This window comes from Lactuca serriola, chromosome 2 (genome assembly GCF_051521515.1).
Source record: "Lactuca serriola cultivar US96UC23 chromosome 2, Lser_US96UC23_V15, whole genome shotgun sequence".
Classification (NCBI taxonomy): domain Eukaryota; kingdom Viridiplantae; phylum Streptophyta; class Magnoliopsida; order Asterales; family Asteraceae; genus Lactuca; species Lactuca serriola.
Window position 1 is genome coordinate 170,641,499 of NC_136409.1, and position 6,401 is coordinate 170,647,899.

The following is a 6,401-nucleotide window of genomic DNA, read 5'->3' on the forward strand; positions in this document are numbered from 1 at the left end:
CACGGTTTATACAATAAGTACTACGTCGCATAGTCACCAGGGTTCATACAATTGGCACTACGTCTCATAGACACCAGGTCTTACACAGTAGGCACTACGTCTCATAGTCACCTGGGTTCATACAATTGGCACTACGTCTCATAGTCACCAGGGTTTACACAATAGGCACTACGTCTCATAGTCACCTGGGTTCATACAATTGGCACTACGTCTCATAGTCACCAGGGTTTACACAATAGGCACTACGTCTCATAGTCACCTGGGTTCATACAATTGGCACTACGTCTCATAGTCACCAGGGTTTACACAATAGGCACTACGTCTCATAGTCACCTGGGTTCATACAATTGGCACTACGTCTCATAGTCACCAGGGTTTACACAATAGGCACTACGTCTCATAGTCACCTGGGCTTACTCAATAGGCACTACGTCTCATAGTCACCTGGGCTTACTCAATAGGCACGAAGTCGCATCGTCACCAACTATTCCATCTACCCATGTTCTACCCAACATTTTTTGTAGATATAAATACAAACACAATTTAAATCATTTAACACCCGTATAAAAACATCAATTCCAAATCCATCTCAAATAGATAATTAATATACAACACATAGCACGTATTTCATAGCTAATACTTTGTATTTATGTATTAGGAGAAAGTAACTATGCACTCATGCATCTAAACAACAATATATATAAATATACACATAACACGTATTTTATAAAATACTTCATATTTATGTGTAAGATGAAAGTGACTATACACTCACTTGATCAGAAGATGATCTGACAGCACTACGTCTTGCAGAAGTAGTGTCTCTTCGTAGATCTGGAAGATCTTCACAAAAACCGGCTCCTCGCGGGCAGGGCTTCGGCTCGGGAATAACGCTCTTCGGGATTCTCGGGGTTTCAGATCTCGCTTCGGGGCTTGGGAATGATACCGGGGCTTCGGGATATGATTGGCACGCAAATCGAGGCAAAACTTAGAGAGAGGGAAGAGTTTGAACAAGAGAAAATGGCTGATTTCGAGTTCTATTTATAGGCTGAGGGTCTGGGATTACGCGGGGCGTACTCTCAAATTACGCAGGGCGTACTCAGTACGCGGGGCGTACTTTGACGTCACTGCATGCGTCGATATGTGGCACTCGAGTATCGGTCAGGCAACTTGCATCCGCCTGAGTACGCGGGGCGTACTCAAATTACGCGGGGCGTAATTGACTCGTCGAACTTCTAAATTGCGTAACTTTCGCATATGAGCTCCGTTTTCGACGTTCTTTATATCCACGCGAAGGTCAGACCATACTCTATAACTTTCATTTAGACTCCGTCGGCTAATTTTGACTTTTATTTTTATTATTTATTTTTAGAAGGCTGGGACAGAAAAACTTCGTTATAAATTCATAACTTCTTCGTTTGACGTCCGTTCTCGCCTAATTTTTCATCGTTTCGCTACTAACAATGAGATCTTCGATTCTCATTTAGATTGTTTCGGCTAACAACCGCTCGATCTCAAATCGAGTATTCGGGCTGCATACCGCTAAGTTGAAACTTAGAAAAATCATAACTTCCTCATACGAAGTCAGATTTGGGCGTTCCTTTTATGCACGCTCTCGGTTTAACGAAATCTACGACATTCGTTTAGATCGCTAAGGCTAAATATCGCTCTAACATAAATTCACTTTTTACGTCATTCAGCGTCGTGCCGGTTCTGTCGCGAAACTTCGACAGGTCATAACTTCTTCGTTATGATTCGGATTTCGGCGTTCTTTATATGCACGGAAACCTTGTGACATATACTACAACTTGGTTAAGATTAATCCTTCTAAATAATCTTCCATCAAAAAGTCATTTTGATGCTTATCGTCTCTAAATCGACTAGCCCTGATCTACGGGCGTTACAATTATCTCCCCTTAGGATGATTACGTCCCGGAATCATCAACGAAATAGGGCTTGTATAATGATTCCATATGTCATCCTTCCATCCTAAGTAATCACCGTGATGCTCAATCTTGCACCTGCTCTTCGTACTATGTTGGCTTTCAATCATAACCTTTGAGTTACAAAATAGGTCCTTATTGAGGACTCCTTTTTCTTCTCAGGATAAATACTTTCCTTTATCTGTTGTAACAGACCGATGGGTCGTGCTCTACTGACATCTCATCGCATGATGTAATGCTTAGACTTTGGTCTCTTAGAGTTAAATTCCAAAATGGAATATACTTTCCTTCATATTCTAATGTGATATAATCACATTTCAGCACATAGCATTTCTGCCTACAAACTTCTTTTAACAACGAGCGCGACACTATCAATCGCATTAACTTCAACCTTCTGACTTAAGTCAGATGTTACATCTAACTTGGTCCTCTAGACCACGTAACATACTCCTCGTAGTCGAACTCAAATTTAAACATGACCACTAGGGTCGGAACAAGAACCATATTACTAGTCATCACCGAAACAATGGTAACGACATACCAGAATAAAATGGAATCAATCACTAGCTTCTTGGTAACCTTGCGACTTTCACTGATCCAAGTGCGAGTCCTGTGCTTCCGGTAGTATATGCATCTACTACCTTTCACACCTACTCATACTCGTCCCAAGTATTGTCCCGCAGTCGACCAAGTCACCATACAAGAAAACCACAAAACAATTTAACACATACGAATGTGTCCAAATAATCATAAACAATTTCCCTATACTCTACTAGGACTTCTTTATTGCTCGATCTTCAATCATCAACTCTAATTCCACTCTATTGGTGATGGAAATACCAGACGATGATACAACTTCAAGAATTTCATCAATCGTTCCATCATCCTGCCAATCAAATGTGTACTTCAGATGTACCGTACTCCTCTAAATGTTCCGTTATTTTATCAGACATAAAATAAAGGCATGACACCACTCTTACGATATCTTCCGATAGGTGTCATTCACTATCATAATCCCTTTTCATTTCCTTCATTTACTCAAATCTCTACAAGTCTTCACCATGACCTCTTGTACAACCAAGCAGACATTTGGTGTACCAATTGAGAATTTTTAAGATAAGAAAGTTTTTTTTTTTAATTACGATAAACGTATAAATCTCCTTATCACCCCGAAACGTTTACATGCTAGTTCTAATTTCGTAGTCGTACGCTTAGAATCCTAAACACATAAGGTTTCCAGATCCGGTCGGCAACAGACCATAGATCCAAACAAATAATAGCATCAATATAGCTATCACACAAAACATTTAGCACATAAAAGCATTTTAGGCATCACTCCTAAAATAAACTAGTGCTTGTGTCAATTTAGGTGTACTACCTAACATATTTTAGACACACTCCTCACAATCATTACTTAGCATTCTAAGTTTAAGTCTAGAAATTTCCTACAAATTCCTAGTTCGCTTAAACTAATGCTCTGATACCAACTGTGACATCCCCATTTTACGGCCAGAAAAGACCGATTTTGTTTATGCTTTATAAAAATCAGAGTACTTCTTTAATAAAAGTGTCGCGGAATTTGTCCCCAGAAAAACATGATAAATACGTTATTAAAACATTTTCGAAGAAACGTATTTTATTCATTTTAAAACGTTTGGGATGTCATCGTCAATACAGGAACATAAGCATAAACAGAACTTACATTCATTTACACTAATGATTTACATCTCCTTTATTCTCTCAGTGAATTATGTCTTCGTTATTGATACCTGTGATACAAAGAAAACTGAGTGGGTCAGGCTTGGGAGCCTGGTGAGCATATAGGGTTTTCAACCCACAATAATACATTTATTATATTCAATTATCAACAATCAACCCAAATACCCATCCCCATTATCTTCTTTAAGGTTTTACCCTAAGAATCGATTATACTTTCTTCATTCATTCCTAAGGGTTTACCTGAGGAACTGGCACACAGTCCATTTGCTACCACGGTTTATACAATAAGTACTACGTCGCATAGTCACCAGGGTTCATACAATTGGCACTACGTCTCATAGACACCAGGTCTTACACAGTAGGCACTACGTCTCATAGTCACCTGGGTTCATACAATTGGCACTACGTCTCATAGTCACCAGGGTTTACACAATAGGCACTACGTCTCATAGTCACCTGGGTTCATACAATTGGCACTACGTCTCATAGTCACCAGGGTTTACACAATAGGCACTACGTCTCATAGTCACCTGGGTTCATACAATTGGCACTACGTCTCATAGTCACCAGGGTTTACACAATAGGCACTACGTCTCATAGTCACCTGGGTTCATACAATTGGCACTACGTCTCATAGTCACCAGGGTTTACACAATAGGCACTACGTCTCATAGTCACCTGGGCTTACTCAATAGGCACTACGTCTCATAGTCACCTGGGCTTACTCAATAGGCACGAAGTCGCATCGTCACCAACTATTCCATCTACCCATGTTCTACCCAACATTTTTTGTAGATATAAATACAAACACAATTTAAATCATTTAACACCCGTATAAAAACATCAATTCCAAATCCATCTCAAATAGATAATTAATATACAACACATAGCACGTATTTCATAGCTAATACTTTGTATTTATGTATTAGGAGAAAGTAACTATGCACTCATGCATCTAAACAACAATATATATAAATATACACATAACACGTATTTTATAAAATACTTCATATTTATGTGTAAGATGAAAGTGACTATACACTCACTTGATCAGAAGATGATCTGACAGCACTACGTCTTGCAGAAGTAGTGTCTCTTCGTAGATCTGGAAGATCTTCACAAAAACCGGCTCCTCGCGGGCAGGGCTTCGGCTCGGGAATAACGCTCTTCGGGATTCTCGGGGTTTCAGATCTCGCTTCGGGGCTCGGGAATGATACCGGGGCTTCGGGATATGATTGGCACGCAAATCGAGGCAAAACTTAGAGAGAGGGAAGAGTTTGAACAAGAGAAAATGGCTGATTTCGAGTTCTATTTATAGGCTGAGGGTCTGGGATTACGCGGGGCGTACTCTCAAATTACGCAGGGCGTACTCAGTACGCGGGGCGTACTCGGTTACGCGGGGCGTACTTTGACGTCACTGCATGCGTCGATTTGTGGCACTCGAGTATCGGTCAGGCAACTTGCATCCGCCTGAGTACGCGGGGCGTACTCAAATTACGCGGGGCGTAATTGACTCGTCGAACTTCTAAATTGCGTAACTTTCGCATATGAGCTCCGTTTTCGACGTTCTTTATATCCACGCGAAGGTCAGACCATACTCTATAACTTTCATTTAGACTCCGTCGGCTAATTTTGACTTTTATTTTTATTATTTATTTTTAGAAGGCTGGGACAGAAAAACTTTGTTATAAATTCATAACTTCTTCGTTTGACGTCCGTTCTCGCCTAATTTTTCATCGTTTCGCTACTAACAACGAGATCTTCGATTCTCATTTAGATTGTTTCGGCTAACAACCGCTCGATCTCAAATCGAGTATTCGGGCTGCATACCGCTAAGTTGAAACTTAGAAAAATCATAACTTCCTCATACGAAGTCAGATTTGGGCGTTCCTTTTATGCACGCTCTCGGTTTAACAAAATCTACGACTTTCGTTTAGATCGCTAAGTCTAAATATCGCTCTAACATAAATTCACTTTTTACGTCATTCAGCGTCGTGCCGGTTCTGTCGCGAAACTTCGACATGTCATAACTTCTTCGTTATGATTCGGATTTCGGCGTTCTTTATATGCATGGAAACCTTGTGACATATACTACAACTTGGTTAAGATTAATCCTTCTAAATAATCTTCCATCAAAAAGTCATTTTGATGCTTATCGTCTCTAAATCGACTAGCCCTGATCTACGGGCGTTACAATTTGATATGTAGGATTTCGTCTTGTTGTGTTATTTCTTGGGTATTGAGGTTGTTCTGTCTAAGAAAGGGTATCTTCTTTCCCAGAATAAATATATATCTGACTTGTTTATACGAGCAAGCCTCTCTGATAATTAGACTGTTGATACTCCTCTTGAAACCAATGCACAATACTCTCCTACTGATGTTGTTCCTTTGTCTGATCAAAATCTTTATTGCGCTATTGTGGGAAGTTTGGTTTATCTCACAATTACTCGTCCGGATATTGCTCATGCTATTCATGTTTTCGATTAGTTTTTTACTGCTCCTACCTTTGTTCATTGGGGATTTGTACTCCGTACTCTACGATATCTTTGTAGCACTCAGTTTCAGACCCTCTTGTTTGCCTCGACGTCTTCTCTTGAGTTACGTGCCTATAGTAATGATGATTGGGATGACGATTGTCATGATCGTAAATCGACCACCGGATTTTGCATATTTTTGGAAAGTCTCTCATTTCATGAAAGAGCAAGAAACATGACGTTGTCTATAGATCTTCCACGGAGG